Below are 19,780 nucleotides of genomic sequence, written 5' to 3' on the forward strand. Positions count from 1 at the left end.
GACAAGAGACCTTGCTGGAAATTTTAAGTGACTTTCCACATGTTACCCTGTGTTTATGGCTAGAAATTCCAACTTCTGAAGGCCACAGTGGTGGATTTTGAACCCATGCTGATAGAGACTGCAAGTAGCCTGAGACAACACTTTCAATGTTGGCAATGACTGTATTCAAAGGTTAGCTGACAGATGAAGTGCAAACGCCTGACTGGCAGTGGTGGGATTCGAACCCACGCCCCCTGAGGGACTGGAGCCTTAATCCAGCGCCTTAGACCACTCGGCCACACTACCTGACAGGTAGGTTTCTTTAACAGCAGGAATTTCCCAGGTGTCTCTGCTTTGACCAGCACTATTTCTAAGTCATGAAAACTCTAATATTCAACTTTGGACACCACTGATATCGGGTTCATGATCACCAGAGGATGTTGCCGGGCATTTTGTGGTACAAGTCTAATATATACAGTGGCCCGAAAGGGACAGTTTAATCATCTTTGCCTGGCCATGTACTTGACAGGTTTACTTGAACAATGAAGGACAAAATGTCTGACTGGCAACGGTGGGACTGCATAACATGAAGACTGCATGGAGCCTTGCTGGATGTCAAAAGGTATGATTAGCAGAGGATGGTTTCGATCCATCGACCTCTGGGTTATGGGCCCAGCACGCTTCTGCTGCGCCACTCTGCTCTCTGTTAGTAATGCTGTCCTTTCACCCATATTTCCCTGATTTCAAACCAGTCTCAGAGCACCTGGAGACTTTTGTTAAATCAAGTGGACCTCCAGAAAGGACGATCAGATTGGCTCTTCCTATGCAAATCTACTTGAAGCAATGGGCCAAAGTGGAAATGTTTCAGTCTGAAATATAACCTTGTTATAAGAATGTGAATTCTTTCATTCTGAAAATAGTGATGGAAAAGCACTGAGTAGATGCACATTTAGGTTTAAGAATTCATCGGTTTCCCTTTAACGGTATGCACAGTCAAGCAATTGCATGAGACCTTTCTTGGAATTTTAAATGACTTTTCCCATCTTACCACTGTTATCCTGTGTTTATGGCTAAAAATTCCAACTTCCAAGAGCTGAAGGCCACAGTGGCGGATTTTGAACCCATGCTGATAGAGACTGCAGGTAGCCTGAGAGAACACTTCCAGTTAGCAAAGAATATTTTCCATGGTTACCTGGGACAACGAAGGATGAATGTCTGACTGGCAGTGGTGGGATTCAAAACCATGACCCTGAGAGACTGGAGCCTTAGACCACCCTGCCACACTTTCAGTTAGTAAAGACTGCTTCTGATGGTTACCTGAACAACAAAGTACAAACATTTGACTGACAGGGGTGGGATTCAATCCCACGCCCACTGAGAGAACTGAGGCTTAATCCAGAACCTTAGACCACTCGGCCACACTATCTGCCATTGAGGCTTTTTCACAGCTGCAATCACAGATCTGTCAAGTATTTACCAATGAAAATTGTCTAGTCAAAGCCTGCAACAGCTTATATTGCATCAGTTGCTTGCAACATAATTATGGTGTCCACTACAGCAGCAAAAGGGCAGGACATCTCTGAAAATTTGTCAATTTGCGCATGGATGGATAAGATGGAGACTGCATGGAGCCTTCCTGAATGAAAACAATTGACAATTAGCAGAGGATGGTTTCGATCCATCGACCTCTGGGTTATGGGCCCAGCACGCTTCCGCTGCGCCACTCTGCTCTCTGTTGTTAATGTGAGAGCTTGCACCTGCATTTCATGATTTCAAACTGATTTCTTATCCTTATGTGGTTTGGGAATTTATGCAAAATCAAGCAGACTTGCAGAGAGGAGGAGCTTGTCACAATTTGACTGCTTTCAATGTGAAATCGACAGAAAACATAGAGTAGGGGCACAGAGAATTTCTGGAACTCATCATTCATCTTCCCGTTCACAGAATGGTGAATTAAGTCATAACATGAGATATTTTTTTGTATTTTCACTGACAGTCTCTCAGAAGATTCCTCCATTGAGACTAAAGCATAAATCCAGTTCCTTAGTGCCACACTACCCCCACTTCTGAGAGGTAATGTTTGACCTTTGGTATTTCCAAAAGAGAAAACTGAAAATCAATCAATTTTTTAACATTCAGTGTTCATAGCGATGGCAAAAAAGGTACAATGCTACTATCCAACATTATTGAGGGAAATTACCCAGGTGTATATATATTAACCTTTGGCCACTATTGATATCTGCTCCATTGTGGTCAATATACAATACAATTTTATTTTCATTTAACTTGTCCAATACAAAAAACTGCACCTCATTAAAATGACTTACTAACCTGTCTCACGACGGTCTAAACCCAGTTCACGTTCCCTATTAGTGGGTGAACAATCCAACGCTTGGTGAATTCTGCTTCACAATGATAGGAAGAGAAATTAACTTACTTCATAGCTTGGTTTTGTCCATTTCGATAGTATTCACAAACACCCATCTAAAGTGAATTTTTCTACCTCTGTAGTGGTAATCTCTGCTGTCTAAAATTCTCTACACTGTTCAGTCTTCACTATACTACTGTTATTACAGACATGTCTGAGCTAACCACAACCTCTTGTTTTGCCAATGGCCTCACCTCTTTTGTCAAGCTGTGACTTTTAACCTGTAATGGTCTAGGGCTTATAGGAAATGAGGTTTGTTAAGGCCCCTGAAAAAAGGCATATTGAAGAGCTTTTTTTTTTTTTTAAATACCGTCCTGCCAAGTAAAAAACATAACATACTGTTGAGCAAGGTTGTGTTCCAAGGCTGGATGTTTAATTATTACCATTACTTTTCAATGGCATTTGAAATGAGGATTTCCTACTTCTGCAACAGAACCCGGAAATGCTATTTACATAGCTCAAAGAATGCCACAGCTATGCATTCATGTAAGGAAATTTTGCTTTCTGTACCTGCACTTAAGATAGATGGGGAAAGGCCAATTTAACTCTTACCTACACATAACTGAATCAGTAGATACTTTGGTTTTTAGATTAGAAAAGAATTACCAGAAATAATGACTAGCGTGTACAGAATTAGCTATTAATGATAAATAATGTTGTTTTTTATTATTTTATTATTTTTAGAATTAGAATTAAGCGAACAGATTGAGCTATTAACGAATAGCTGTATTTAGATACTTTAGATGTCTGGATTAGAGAAGAAGTAATATGTAGGTATTTAAGGTTTTTAATGAAAATGGTCATTTTAGAATAGTTTGGATTAACATCCCATTCTTTTATTTCTGTAAAAATCTTGGCTTTTTTTTTTGCTTAAAATAGCTACCTCCTTCTGTTGGAAACAGAGCTCTTGAGAAAGGTGGACTTAACCATACAGTTCTATAAAAACAATGAGTTAAAATAGACCTAAGAGCTCTGTAGGGCTGCAGAGTTGGGTATTAATTCTCTTATCATCATGGTGACCCCTTTCACATTAAATATATAATTCCATTTAAATCAGAAACTATTCATAATAAAGTTATACCTAACCCAGTGTGTGTGTGTGTGTGTGTGTGTGTGTGTGTGTGTGTGTGTCATGAAGAAGACTAATGAGAGAGCATGGGGCAAGGGAGGACAATGAAGAAGGTGAGAAGAGAGTGCTGGGGAGAGGCGGACAGGGAATGAAGAGTTGAGGCAAGGTCAGGAGAGTTTGTCAGAAAGGGGCAAAGTGTCAACAGGTTGTTCTCATAGTCCTATCAGGTGAGAGAGGATATGTGGGCAGAGGAGGGAAGGGCTTGAATGAAGAGCAGAGGAGGCGAGAACAGGTTGCTATGTTTCACATTTGCAGCGGATGACAGAGGGCTGAAGAGGAGCAACAACCTGCTCTCATATTTTGACCGAAGATGGTTTTCAATCTCTCCTACACAAACATGAAATACAAAAAAGAAGACTTTGATTGAATACAGATTGGTCTTCTTCATCTTGTTTGCAAAATATTCTGTCCACCATATCCCTAACTGAAATGTCAAACAGTTTTTCCAACCTGTATGCTTCGGTTCTATGATTGTTGTGTGCACATATTGCGGCCACCATTAGCCAACACCAACATAAATAACAACTTAAACATTTTCTAGCACTTTTGAAATACTTTTATATGTTTTTATAGTTGCAATGTATTTTTGTTGTGCTTCCAACGTTTGATAAAAAATAAAAATAAAAAAAAAAATGTTTGATGGCAGGATCAAAACACAGAGGATCCACCCCCCACCCCCCCATCCCCCCACCCCTAAAAAACCCTACTAAAAGCAAGGAAGAACAGAATGAAAGAGATGACGACAAGAGTGGTACAGAAAAAGAAAGCAGAAAGGATGTCAGAGAGAAGAAAGTCAAGGAAATAACAGGACAACAAAAGCAGAAGCTGAAGACAGATTTCTGTTTTCCTGCTGTAATCAGAACACAGAAGATAGTAGAGACAAGTGAGGCAGAGAAAAATATAGGATCAGAGACAGAAGAGGGGAGAGGAAAGCTCAAGGCATGTTACTCTATTCAGTACTAAAAGAAGAGTGGAAGGAGAGAACAGGAGTTGAGAACAAACCAGAAAAGGTGAGACTGACTAATCTGGCAGAGAGGCTGCTATTACAGTACAGTCAAAAACAGACTGATCCTGAGGGGCATATGGTTGGTTTGCTACCCCCGAAATCACTGCATGGAACAGTCTTAACAGACTAAACTTACAGAATACAATGTCTCAGTATGCTTTAAATGAACTCGGTTGTATGAAGTATCAGCTAGTGCTGTTCCAAATGGAACCACTTATAAGCGGGTGAAGACTCTGTCCTCATAGAGAGTCACAGCCATTGATAACTAGGTGCTAACCACAGAAAGAGCTGGAAGGAATGTGAAGAATGACAAAAGAAAGCTTGTGAATTCAAACTTGGCCTGCTTTGACACCTCCTTACACCTGGCCAGTCACTACATGAGGTGGGCATGATTGTCAGATTCCAACTTTGGAAAGGTGAAGGAGGAGGGATGTTAAGACACATGATTTAATAAGCACCTCTTTTACAGCATACTGAAGCCTTAAGAATGCATGACTGAACTGACATGGAGTTAAGGCCAGTGATGTAATAATTTACTGATGTGCATTTGGACTGAGCTCCAAAGAACAGTGCTGTTCTATCAGACAATTTTAGCGTAGTGGCCACAGTTGGAATTGCAGGTCACATGACACCCTGACAGGTTCTTTTTTCACACTAAACATTACAAATACTCAGAAATAACTCTTTGTACTATCACAATTTGGGCCTCTTCCATTTATGTGTGCTAGATGTTAGCCAGAAGTCATCCAGGTGAGCCAGAGATGGATGTTCAATGAGCCCAAAAACATGGAAGTCCAAGGGTGCCTGAAAACCTTTTGCAAACAACTTTTAGTGGCAAGAATAGGGTCCCTTCTTGAGACATATCACAATTATCTTAATCCTAAAATTAGATAAACAGCAATGGATCACTTTGATTTATAGCATGAATATGTCATTTGTTTGTGCTTTCCAAACCGTTACAAATCACTTTTAAAAAATAATGATGTTTTATCATGTGACAATGCTGTTGTTAAGGTCTGGTTTGGTTTAGGCAAAACACTTGGTTAGGTTTAGGGAAAGATCATGGTTTGTGTTAAAATGAACACTTTATTAAGGTTAGAGAAACATGTGACGTGGTTTAAAGTTACAACTTCCTTAAAGTTAGGCCACCTTCCCCATCATGGCAACAATAACAACCACAGTGTTAAGGTTAGGGGACGATAATAGTTACATTTTTTTAAGAACTGTACTTGCAAAATTCAGGGGATCACCAAAGTCAATAGGATTCATCTCCTGGCTACCTTGGCTATCATGAACAAATTTCATTACAATTCATCATATACTTTTTCAGATATTTCCCTTAAAATGAAAACCAACCTTATGGTGGTGCTATAGTAAAAGTCAGGGAATCACTATGCATTACTGAAATGTTTACATCAACCGTCATTGCCCTCTTCCCGGCACTGACATGGCTAAAAACACAGAGCCCTTTCCCTTTGTTTGACACGAAGAGAAGAGAAGGTGAAACTCAAAACTTCAGAGGGCAGCAGGGCAGGAAAGAGGAGATAAGAAAAGATGTTATGATGACGAAAACATAAAAGGTAAAGAAGAAAAGAAACGATCAAACTTGAGAGCCAGCTGCTGTCTTTCTCGCTGGCGGCAGATGACAGAGGACACAGTAGGAGCAGACAGGTTCATAACACCTGACAGCTTAACATCTGGTACATTTCATTTGGAAAGAGGTGAATCATACAGCTGTCTCTTTCCCCATTCTGCTTCCACTTGTCTTCTCTTGTCTTGCCCTGCCTTCTCCAGCGGGAAATTCCCTTGTCTTCTTTTGTTTGGTCCCTCGTCTTCTCATTTGTTGCCTCTCATCTCTGCTGAGCTGCTTCTATCTCCTCATCCCTCCTCTAAGTCACTGTAATGTGCGATCTTTTCTCTCCATCTACCTCTCTCCTCTGCCCTCCCCCCTTTCCTCCACCACCTCTTGCTATACTGTTCATCCTGTTCCGTCCTTTTTATCAGAGTATAGCTGTGTATGTGAGCATGTGTGTGTGTGTGTGTCCTCTGTGATTAAAGTAGGTGTCATTCTTGTCACAATATGCCACCACTGCCTGCTGTCACCTGTCTGCCTCTAATGGATGGTGTTGTATGTAAGTGTGCATGTGTGTTTTAGGCAAAGAAGAGAGTCACTTATTTGCACCTTGGCATTGGCATGTGTGAATGTATATTTGTGTGTAAGTGTGTAAGTGTGTGTGTGTGTGTGTGTGTGTGTGTGTGTGTGTGTGTGTGTGTGTGCCAATATTTGTGTGCAAATGTCTGCATGTCATAATGACAGTAGCCAAGAGGATATGACAAACTCAGTGACCTGTACTATGTACAAAACACTAATGCCATTTGCTGGCACATAAAGTAATAAATGACACTTGAAAAGCTGTTAACTCCACTAATAAAAAAAGGTACCTGAATGGTTGAAAGCTTGACAGAAAAAAAAGGAGCTCAAAACAAGAAATATGCTCAACTAGAAAAGCTGTTAAAATTGTTAATCTAAAAAATACATGGATAGAAAAACACTGAAAAAAAGCCATATGCATCTAAAATGTTACCAGAACAGACAAAGAACTAAAAAGCTTTAAAAGAGGCAAATGATAGGGCATAATCAAAGACATGCATTCCAGTCCTCAAACATATTTCTCATACTGCCACCTGATCCTTTTTCCTCTGTATTAGTATTGTAACGTCCCTGAGCCTGCATGTTTTATCAAAAGCCAAACCTATTCATCATATTCCGATTATGCATTGGCTGTGTCCTTTATGACTGTGACTCTTTTCATCTAGTGACATCTGTCACTAAAAACCTGTTATCTAGAATTCACACAGACATAAGGTTCATGACAAAAAATATGACACCTTTGATTTTTAATTTATTTTATTGAATCGAAGTCTGTTTGAAGTTTTCATCACATTATTTTATAGCAATCAGATATATGGTTTTCTTTTCTCTTTTCTTTTCTCACCTCATCTCAGTTCTGTAAGCTGCAGTGAAAACTTATGATTCATCGTACGTCTCTTACAGTTCCACTCAAGTGAGCCATTTTGTTAAATCCATATAATTCTCCGTGGGTCACGGGGTTGTTAGTACTTTCAGAGGTTGTTATGGAACGCCATAAATTTAATCAAATGAGTACCTATTAATAACTCAGTAATATGACCTTCTACTGACAACCAATGCATCTGCCAACTGTGAATAATGTAACAACTCTGCAAAACAGGTGTACTGGTTCTCAAGAACCATATATATATATATATATATATATATATATATATATACATATATATAGTTATATCAATTGACAAATGCATCAATTAAAATGATAAGGAATTAATAATTTAAATGGTTTTAATCCAGACAGAAACTTCACCAGTGGGACTAAACTAAGGTTGAACCGTAGAAGCAGTTTACGGCGTTCCATTGGTTGATTCTGCTGCCAATCAAACCTGTCTGTGCTCCTATTGTCAAGGTTTTACTGCCTCCTCCTTTGTTTTTTTTCTCCAGTGTGTTCTTCTCTCTCAGGCAGTTTAACTGAGCAGGGCTCATGCCTTTGTCCCGCTCAGCAAGTCAGAGCCCAGAAGTCCCACCCCGCTGTGATGTGACAGAGTTTATATCAAACAGCCCCCGCTGCACTCAGACAAGGAGCTGAGCGGCTCACTGTTTTCTTGTTTATTCAAAGTTCATTAAACATGTCATGTGCCCAAATAACTTCACACTTGACATTGCACTTTCTTTGGCCCTCAGCAGTACACCCACCAAGTGGCCAAGTACATGACAAATAGTTATCACTGGAGAGCTGCTCTTAAAAGTTACTTTTATACTTTGCTATAAGGGGGAGTAAGTGATTTGAGAAACGTCTTATTTTTCACACTCAGTGAGGTACTATTTTACTCTTAAAGGACCAGCGTTTAGGATTTAGTGGCATCTAGTGGCGAGGTTGCAGATTGCAACCAAACGAATACCTCTCCCCTCACCCTCCCCTTCCAAGCATGTAGGAGAACCTACGGTGACCATGAAACCCGCAAAAAACGCAAATGGCCCTCTCTAGAGCCAATGTTTGGTTTGTCCATTCTGGGCTACTGTAGAAACATGGCAGTGCAACATGGTGGGCTCTGTAGAAGAGGACCTGCTCCCTATGTACATATCATGGATGTATAACAAGAGCTGGAGAGGGCGCCGCTGCTCAGCTTTGCAGCCAATTTTTCCCAGTGGCCACTTGCGATATTGCAGCAAAAAATCCCCCTGAGGCCCAAAAAGCATTTTCCCCATAGACCACCATTGCAAAAGAGACGTCTGTAAAACTGTTGACAGGAAACCCCAAACTGCAAACAACGTCAATTATGACTCTTTTTATTATGAACTTTTGATCCAGGAGGGAGGTTTTATATTTGTAAATCTTTCCTAGAGCCATGTCATCACAATGTAAAGTCTTTGGGCCGAGCAGGAACTTGCAGGCAGGGCCAGTAGAGGAAACACCACTGCGCATATTCAGTGGGCTGCACAACCTGGAAGCAAACCCGGAATCTAGAAACTTTTTTTGGCGTATGCGCCAGCCGAGCAATTCCTAGAGGACTGAATGGGCGCCATTTTTAGTTCGGTATCCAGCTCTTATAATACATCCATGGTACATATAAAGGACTCCTTCTAAAGTAACAAAAACACAACGACTCTTATTTTCACGGGATTATACACTAATTAAAACATACTGACGAATATTATATTCCATTTCTGCCAAGTCCATTCTGCTAGATACCACTAAATTCTACACACTGGACCTTTAAGTTGCTACTTTAGAGCATTCTTAAGTGTAATTCTTAAAAGTTTGAAAAATATGGACCCAGGTTTGTAAAGAAATGGTTTTCCCAGTTTGGTATGGAAGAACTTGATTGGCCCGCACAGAGCCCTGACCTCAACACCTTTGGGATGATCTGGAACTGGTGGAACTAGATCAACCTTATCACCCAACATCAGAAGGTGACCTCAGCAGTGGTCATTTGATTAAGTGGAAGTAAATCCCTGCAGCCAGGTTGCAAAATCATGTGGAAAGCCTTCCCAGAATAGTGAAGAATGCTGATTTTGGAATGGAACAATGGAACAATAACATGTTTGGCTGTCAATGTTTGGAGAATATTTCTCATTTGCTTTTCTAACCAGAATTTTCTGGCTGTATTTAGACTTTTAACCCAACTGCTCTAACCTCCACTGTCACCGATTACAATCATAACACCTGTCTGCAGCAGTGATTATTTTTGACAAACCACATTCTAGTATTTCCAAACATTTCTAATTCTTTTCATCATATTCACATTTCCCACTAATCACAAATCTTCTGTTTTAAAAATCTTTTCATCATAAAGCATCTGTCACTGAGGCACTTAATCCCCAGTAGACTTTACACCACTCTGTGAGGCCAACGTAAATCCAGTTGGAGAAAAACCTTTTCATCACTTCGAGTCACATTGCAGACATGAGCATTAAGCTTTATTTTTGTCTATTTCATCATTTGATGCCTGTCATTAAAGCGCTTAACAGCCGTGTTTTAATGTATTCCCATTGCCTCTTGACAGTGGAGCAGCTCTGACAATCCACTGTCTGTAGTTCTGTGGAGCGCTTTCTCTCTCTCTCTCTGTTTTCTGATGGTTGAGTTACTGTGTCGACCTTCATTAACTCCACTTTTTGATCACAGCCTCTTTACTTTTTACATGAGCACTTACGTAACCATCCCAATTTGTGTGTGAATGTTTACACACGCATATAATTGACTTATTTAACTTGTAAGGCCTGTGCATGAATACATTCCTTATCAACACTTTCTCTGTCCTAAAACCCATCCTTTTTTAACCCTGTCCCATAATTAGGGATGGGTAGGATTTTATTGATACCAATATTGATATAGATACTGCTTATCAAATATGAAAAGATTAAACAGTTATTTATTTACGAACATAACAGTTAAATTAGAAGTGCTTAAAGCCAATGCTTTGTCCTGAATTAATAACTACAGACTTATTTTTATAATGATTAGAGCTGTAGTCATCCAAAGAAAATCTTGGTTGACTGAAATTCTACCTACTCTTCAACCAATGGATTGGGCGTTGTGGAAAAAAAGCAGCCTAATACAAACAAGCCAAGGTAGCCCTATGAGCTAATGTGTGGTAACTACTTAGCTGGTGATATCATGATGATATCTAGTGTCAGCAACATTTTTTGCCAACACAGATGCCAAAACATTATCTTGGAAGCCTGACAAGCCAGACAGCTCTCCTGCTCCTGCCTCCATCTCAGATTCGCCCTCGTTGGCAGCAATCTCCTCGGCCTGCCACTGGCTGTGCAGCACTTTCCTCTTCTTCTTCTTTTTTCCCATCATTAAGGCGATTTACCGCCACCTATGCCAGCTGTGTTAGAATGAAGTAATGTTACATAAACAATAGCAGCACCATTTGTCCAGGAGTTTATCAACATTTTGGTACTGACCACTCAGGAACCAGTGCTAAATTAGTACCAGTTCTTGATATCCATCCCTACCTATAATGAGGACTGGCAAAATGTTTCAAATTAAAAGTCTACCAGGAAAGATAGTGTTTATGCCATTTGAACCACTGGAAGGCTTTCAATGTGAAATATTAATTGACACTACCTTAACACTGCTCAAGGAAAAGGGGCAAAACACTAGAAATACATAGTTCAGATCTCAACCTTTGAGTTGTAGCTGGTTTTGTTTTACTTTTATTAGAAATGTTAAAATCTGGTTGGATAAGTGATTCAGATTTAATAAAATGCTATAGAACCCTAATGACAATGACTTTTTCTCACTTCTGGCAGACGACTGGAGCTTCATGCAGTGAGCTCGATGCACCAACCCTCCACTACATCAAGGTAAAGAACTACTTTTACACTGCCATCCTGTCATACTGAAAAGTGATTTTCACATATGAGAAAGCTCACAACTGTATCAAAAAGAGCTGTACAGTGTGCAGTGACAGATAACAATACCTTGGCAGTTGCTCTACTCTGCCATACACACACAGGTATACACAGAGAACACCGACAAGCAGTCACAGAATTCACTTTGATTAAATATATATGTGGTCTCTTACTTCATCACACACACACACACACACACACACACACATGCACGCCAAAGCCTTCGTTCAAGTCTCCAGGGTGGAGGCACTCAAAGGCTAGTAGACAAGGGACACTGAGGGGCAGTGCAACTCCAAATGAACAGATATTCTCCCGCTCACCTGGGACTACTCCTTCCTTCCTCTCTTTTTTTCCCTTCTTCATGTTAACACACTGTCGCTTTCAGCTATTTTCTCACCCTGAAATGAAAAATGAGCTGAAAATAATCAAATCCAACATCCTCATCCCATTTCAGCAGTTTAAGCCAACCATTTATACAAAACTGAAAATACGTTGAATGGCTATTCATATATTTTTGTTGTTATCTGCGACCGTTACTGTTTGTTGGTACCACTGACTGTATATGCAGATACACCACGAGCCACTTCCTCCAGCTATGTAAAACTGAAGCCAAAATATTGCGAAAGTGGGAGCTGACATCTTTTTATGGTGACACACCCCTTCAACCTGCTGCCATGAGCCGAGAAGCCGCAATGGAAAGGGAAATCAGCTGGTAACTAGCTACCTACAGCCTTAGCCATTTTCATCATTTAACATCAAAGTAGTGTTAACTAGCTGTCACACTGCCTGAAAATTTCTAATTGAAATCATAATCAATTACCAGGCTATGTGTTTCACTATATGCTAACTTTAGTTAGCTAAGTAATTGACAATTACTTAGCTAACTAAAGTTAGAATATTGTAAGTTGTCTCTCTAATTTAGCCAATGTTTCATTCAGGTACATGGACTGGACGGGGTCAATGACCTATATTGCAACATTTTGCCTTCACTTCTGGGGAGCTTTTCTGTTGTTCATCTATGGTTGATATTTGCATAGCAGAGTAATGCATGTTTGCATTGGAACCAGTTTTTCTTGTCTTGATATATTCATTGTCCCCAGAGGATGAAGCCAAATGACTTTAGTGATTTAGTTTTCCTCTAATGCCACCATGAGGTTGATGGTTTTGTTTTTTAATGAAAAGTCTTGATAACTATTGGATGGTTACCATGAAATTTGCAGAAGACATGTGTAGACATGTATCCCACCGAGGATGAATTGTAGTTACTTTGGTGATCCTTTTACTTTTTATCCAGGTCAAAATTTTAATTTGTCCAATACTTTGATCGATGACCAAATACTTGCAAACCTACTGAGCTTAGCTGCAAACCCACTGAGTTCAACTGCAGCTGAACTTTAGTGCTAATTAGCAATGTTAGCATGCTAAACTAAGATGGTAAACTTTCCTAAATATCAACATGCTAGCATTGTCATTGTGAGCATGGTAGCATTTAGCACAAAGCACTGCTGTACAGCCTAGGTAGCCTATGGCCTTACAGAGCTGCTAGAATGCCTGTAGAGTCTTAGTCTTGTTTAAATAAAGACTGGATCAATTAATACATAATTACTCTGGAGTGAAATAAACTCAATTTATTCTATAACCTGTTTTGTTGAAATTGCTGCTCACAATAATATCATCTATATGTTTACTATGGCTGATATAGGGGGATGAGAACATTAATTACAGTGAGCTAAACAATCTGATATATTACGCTGAACTGGAAATGACGTTCACTTACTTTATAAAGCCAATTATCCATGCAGCCATCTCTCCTTTCCTGCTGTGGTCTGTCTCTCTCTACTGACTTTTATTTCTTTCCTGTGATGCATAAACAACGAGTCTTAGAGCCTGTTATATAGTTGCCTTTGGTGGGGAAATCATCTGATTGCATACATTTCCTTCTTTTTCTGTCCTTAATTGGATTTCTTCCTCTCTTTTTAGATTGCTATGTGTTTGATCTCCCCCTTCCTCCTCCTCCTCCTCTTCAATTTTCCATTTGCCTGGATCAGAGGAACAGAGGAGGAAGGGAAGGAGGAAAAGGAGGAGAATAGAGTTCAGGCCAGTGCTTGGTCTCTCAAGGACTATCTCTGGGGTGCATCACATTCATAGGTGCATGCACACAAAAGAAGCGGCTAATTGACTCACCAGTGTATAAAAGCTAAAATAGCAGACCTCTCAGGGTATTTGCAGCATATAAACATTGTATGGCATTAGATGCAATGAGCCAAATTACATGATGCATATTTAGACATCAAAAATACTTGGCTCCTTTATCCACAACCTTGGCTTTGGGCTTCTTCTGAGTAATATATGTCATAGAAATGTAGATTCAGATATAAAAGTTTGCTTACAATTTTTTCATGAGGAGCACCAGTGCAGGAAGTTTACCCTTAACCCTCCTCTCACATTCTTTTTAAGTTGCAAATCACTGTATCCCCTCAAATGTCCCTATATTGCCAACACTTATGGTAAAAAGACGTATCAGTTGACTCATTTTGAATTAAGTTGGTGGGTTGAATTAACGTTAGCTAACAGTGGAGCTAGCAGCTAACAGCTGTTGTCGCTCCTGCTGCTAACCAGATCGGAACAGAGCAAGGACCCCCATAGCAATCAGTAGCCCCTGATGACCTCAGTGATAATATGTCCAACCACGTAAAACTGGACACACTTCTAGCTCAAATGATTTCAGGGAAAAAAAAAAAAAGATTTTTGCAAGTGCATGGTACCACAACAGACCCTAGCTCAAAGTTCACCTGATTCTACTAAGTTCTGAAAAGGATCTTACCAAGAAATTAAACGGGGAGTGGAAAAGACCATTTCCTGAGGAGATGCAGTTCTACAGGCAAACACTGTCTTCAGCGTTATTAGGCTCAAAGAGTGACATAGAAGATGAGTGGACTATTCTCATATTTATTGTGTCCACTTCAAGTTGCTGTTATCGGTGATGTTTATTTGTATGTTCATTCATTCATCAATTCATTCATTCATTTTCAATACCCGCTTTTCCTGTTCAGGGTCACGGGGGTTGCTGGAGCCGATTATTATTAATTTTTTTTGTTATTATTATTATTATAACAACAAAAGTAATAACATATAATTATAAAACACTGTGTACTGTGGCAGTACACATACAGTGGTGCTGCCCCCTCATGAAAATCAAATGCCTGTCCCATTGATTTGCTCTAGCGCTGGGTCTGCACAGAAGGCTTGCTTACTGGTTTTGCAAAGAATTAACCACTCTCTATTTTTGTACCATTCTGCATTGAAGTACCATTCTCTCTGGCCAAACAATCTAGAGGTCTTCTTTTTGACTACAGCTGTGCAGCTTTACCCATCTCTATGTCCCGACAACAACCCTCCACACAGCTAGAGCCAGCACTAGCCTTTTTCAGTTCAATGCCGGCGGTTTCGACAGTCTCAGCGGGCACAGAGCTACTGCTTTGAGGTTCTTCTGGCTGTACAACACATACACATACACATACACATGCACACACACACACACACTTTTTGGCCCCCACACTTCTGAAATGAATCCGGCACCTCTGATAAGGAGTGTAATTTACTACCAAAGTGCACAGACATCAGTACAATGGCAGAAAACAGTTTCCCCACAGGATTCAGTTTATCAGAGGAGGCAGTGATTAAAACATCAGCATTGTTGGTCAGGGATGATGGCAGGCAGGGATTTGTCTCCTGCCTATCAGGGCATGTATGGACAACTGATATGGCAGGAGTATCTACAACAGCACCCTGCAAAGGTTGTTCGCCAAGTTGAATAACAATTGAAAAGGGCTGAGATAAAAGTAAAGCCAGCAATCCAGAAAGCATCTCTATTGTCAAGGGGAAGCTGACAGACACACCATACAACACTGATGAGGAAGCAAGGAAAAAATATTACAAAATGGTGCAGCATGTACAGGCACAGACCAGATTTTGATATTGATACAGAATGAGAAAATACATTTAGAGTGCAGACAAAGATTATTGTTTCAGATTGATTCAGGCTGACTGACAACTGCTGTCCATTTCAACTTCTTGATGTTTTCAGTGCTGTTTATTGCCTCATGATGATTGACAGCCTGACTGGCCCTGTGTTTGACTGGTCTGCTTCACCAGCATCTGTAAAGTGCAGCTGTTGCTCATTATATAAACAAATTTAGTTGCACTACACTGTTGAAATAATTGATATGGAGAAACACTGTGCTTTTTATCATTTATAGTTCATTCTGAACATGAAGGGTCAGAGATCACATAGTCAGATTTAATACAAAAAAACAAAAAGAGTAACTATAAAGTGAACACTTATTGGGATTGTGTTTCAGAGCATAAAATGTAAGCAATACTAACCCTAAAACTTTTTTCCAGTAATACTAACTGTAAGTATTAGTGCTGATCCTTATCCCGTCCTCACAGGTACCTCAGTCAACCAACCAGAGGGAGGCATCACGTCAGCAATCAGAACATGATCCCTCACTGGCTTCCCATTGGCAAACATTAGCTTGTAAAAACAAGCCACTATTTTAGCCACAGTGTTATTTTGGGCAGATTTCATTTTTGGATATGTTACATGCTCCCCCTGCTGGTTATGATGTGCATATCGTTTTGACTCTCATGGTGTCTTGTGTTCATATCTCAGGTGTATCTGGTCCAGTCTGATTGAGGAAAAACTAATAAAGAGGGGACAGGAACCTTGGTTCACTTTCTTCTCACCTCAGCAGCAGTGGTTTGTGTTTGTGATTGACTTGATTACGATATCTTCTCTTGTTGGTTCTTTTGTTTTTTGATGGGTCTGTTAGCCCTGTTTCTGTGGCTTTATTTCTTTTAGGTTTAATTTTAATGTTTGCTTAGGTTAGAGGGAAGAACCCAGATCCTATGACCAATTGTGGGTTGGTCTGGGTGGCTTTCCTTCCTTTTTTTTTAAATTTTGGCCAGCCCATCCACCTTCTGTTTTTTGTTGTTGCGTTGGTTTATGGTCACATTTATGGTTTATTAGTAAATGTGATGTTTTTTCTGGGGGCTTTTCTGGGGGTCGTAACAAAATTAAGTAATGGTGTTGGGGGTAGTGTTATGGAAGTTAATCTATGGACAGCACTTTCATTTGTTCTTCTGTGATGTCTCAGCTAACATTGGGTATCAAATATTATATCAATATTAATTAATTAATGAATCCCTATTACTGCTGTAATGGATGTTCTTAAATTGGCCACTTCCTTTGGTGTGGATGAAACATCTGTGCAATATGAAAACTCACAGGCCTATAATTGTTGAAAATGATTTCTACAGAAGTAGGGACTGGTTCTACAGGAATAATTACATACAGCATATTGCAGTATTTAACGCACTGCGTATGGAATTTTAATGATGAGTTTAAGAATTAATTGGTTATATCAATGCTTTTGATTTTACCTTGCCATTCTCTATAAGTAATCATTTAGTGAGACCAGAGCCCACTGCAATAATTTCAAAAATGAATGATTCTACAGGGTACATTCAGAGCCTTTACCTATGCATCACTTGATCTGTATGATATTATGTGGCTCATGGTATGAACATGACCATGCCCCAGGCAAACTCTACACCAACTGTGTCTAGAGCTGAGTTTGGCTAATAACACACTTCTATTTTCTCTGCACTTGCTTGAAAGGAATCTTGGTCAACCATACTGAGACACCATAAACCATTTGCCACGATCAGTTTATCTGGTTCATTTCAAATTACATGGCTCAGTGATAACTTGCAAAAATAACTCAGAAACTGAGCCCCGAGGCAAGATATTTTCTGTTTACATGTATGATGAGACCAACGTGGCAAGTCATGTCATTTCAGCCCAACATCCCGAGGAATTATATTCATATTGGTACTGATCTGGCACCTCACAATTTATGTCCAGGGCCAACATACAAAGTGAATTAAGTGTTCAGAAGTCGGAATGGCAGACAGATGTTAAACTTTTAACTTGCTTTTTTAAAAACCATGATCACAATCTTAGCCAAGTGTCTTAGTTTATTCCAGGACTGTACTTGGCTTTCAGATGGATGTTTTATTGATAAACTAAACAGAAAAAGATGATCATCACAAGTACAGCTTCTTGTAGATAATCAAACAATTGGGTTCTTAACTCTTTAAATTGCATCTGATGCACCTGGCTCCAGTTTCTATTAATTTGCTGTACCAGGCTAATGATAATGCTAACTCCAGGATGTCAGAATTCTGAGAGGAAAACATGTTTTATCAACAGGAGCATTATAGATCATATATGCTAACAAAGAAGCTAAGTTTAAAGGCAAACTTAACCAACAGCGTTATTTCTGCACTGTTTCTGTCATCTTGGTCCTGCTGCATTTCAAACTCTGCGAGTGCAACTCTGCACATGCGCAACTCTCATCTCTCCTACGTGTATTCTCGTGAGGCGGGATGATGCTCCGCTCATGTCAAACATTAATGACACAAAATTTTGAACATTTGTGAATCAATAATAAATTCTCTTATTAAGCCAGATAAAGCTCACATCATTGCTAAAATGTTTTAAAACCTATAATACCTGATGATATTTATACTATGTGGAGAGGATGTTCCTTTAGGATATCTGCTCTCAAGCAATTTAAGACAAAATTATATTTTTTTATATGACAAAAAATGAAACATGTGTAGATACATTGCACAGCGAAACATGAGGGGTATTTTAAGGGTGTTTGTTCAGTAAAGGTGGACCTTTATTGAGCATGGAAAGGATGACACCCTGTGATATCTGCTCACAACAGCTTTTAAACCAGACCTAATATTCATTAGAAGGAGAAAATTACACTTACATGTGCACATCTGTATTCCAAATATGTGCAAATGTCCAATTAAAATCAATTTGGCTTGATTTTCATGATTTCATTTGACTGGAACCACTTTTGGCCAGGGACACAATGTTACCATCCAACCAGCTTTTGCTGCAATCCTCTCTGCTTTGTACTGCTGATAAATTGGCTAAGTGAAAAAACAAAGGGCCCTGAGAGAGATAATCCAATATGTTATTGTTTATTTGTGGATCATCTTCACTCCTCTCAGCCTTAACTTTTACTTTAATGTGAGAGAGTAGTCTGAGGAATTGTTTAAGACTTAAATGTGTACACTCAGTCAGTTTTGGTATTTCAAATCTCTTGGATAAAAACCTTACTAAAGACAGACATGTCAATGAAAGACATCCAGATGCCCAAATTCTCATACAACATATTGTCAGCAGGGCTCTATGCTAACATTTTTCCCACGGGGTCCATGTGCTCCTAAATGGAGAAAATTAGGAGCACACAAAGAAATTTAGGAGTACAGTGAAAAATGTTCACGTAACACAGAGTTTATTGACTCAGTAATTGGCCGATTTCTTTGCTGTTTATCTTTCACACAAAGTCATTACTGTGTCTTACTGTCTTTAGCCCATTGTCAGCTACCACCTGCTGCTGTTTCTGCTGTTCTGTGCTGTGCTGTGTGTGGGTGTGCTTGGGTCTTTGTCAAAGAGACTCAAATTTCAATACACTGAGGGCGGCCTGATGCAAGATCTGTATTCTGAGAGAACACCATTTCTGCAAGTCAAGTATCAATGAGAGAACATGAACTGAACTATCATTCACCTTTTTGTGTTTCCACAGTCAATAAGTTAATTCATTAATCAGGAACAGTTCTCATTGTGTGTTTTTAACTAGAGCTGCAAAGATTAGTCAATTAGTCGAGTAATCAATTAAACAATCAACAGTAACTGAATTGATTCAGCTACTTTGGCGCACCACTACCCTCTGCCTCCTTATGGAGGCACTGAACAGACTGGTGACAGTCAAATGGATGGCAATTGTAGGTGAAAACAAAGAAGAAATGCAAGCAAAATAACTAGCTATGAGCAGCTACCGTCAGACTCTCCATCTCCGCACAGGAAACACAGTGTCTGCTGGAGCTATGACAGTCACTAGAAGTACACTCATACCCCGTTGTAAAAGTTTCTGTGTGGTATCTGTGTTGTAGCTGAGCTAACATTAATGGCTCAGCACTGAGAGGCTGTCCGGTGTGTGTGTGTGTGTTTGAGGGAGAGTATCACTACATAGCCGCAGCCCTGCTGTTTATCATGTTGATGTTACCATCGTCCGTCCTGAATATCTTGTAAAACTCTGAATATAGCACAGCATAGTTACAGATGTCACTTGTTTCAATTGACGTGATTACCGCTGTAATACTGCAGTAATGCCATGGCGGCAGTGGAGGGGGGTG

At 39.7% G+C, this 19,780-nt stretch overlaps 1 long non-coding RNA gene and 1 other non-coding gene across 2 annotated transcripts; both read right to left on the reverse strand.

Annotated features, from left to right (window-relative positions):
• Positions 1 to 203: 203 nt before the first annotated feature.
• trnal-aag lies at positions 204 to 285 on the reverse strand. The gene has a single exon. It is a non-coding gene; the product is annotated as a tRNA-Leu (tRNA).
• A 10,260-nt stretch (positions 286 to 10,545) lies between these two features.
• Positions 10,546 to 13,531, reverse strand: LOC122990794. Its single transcript, XR_006405478.1, has 3 exons — positions 13,275 to 13,531; positions 11,818 to 11,895; positions 10,546 to 10,968 (listed from the first exon to the last, which is right to left on the reverse strand). It is a non-coding gene; the product is annotated as an uncharacterized LOC122990794 (long non-coding RNA).
• Positions 13,532 to 19,780: the final 6,249 nt, after the last annotated feature.

The sequence above is a fragment of the Thunnus albacares genome, chromosome 10 (genome assembly GCF_914725855.1).
Source record: "Thunnus albacares chromosome 10, fThuAlb1.1, whole genome shotgun sequence".
Classification (NCBI taxonomy): Eukaryota; Metazoa; Chordata; class Actinopteri; order Scombriformes; family Scombridae; genus Thunnus; species Thunnus albacares.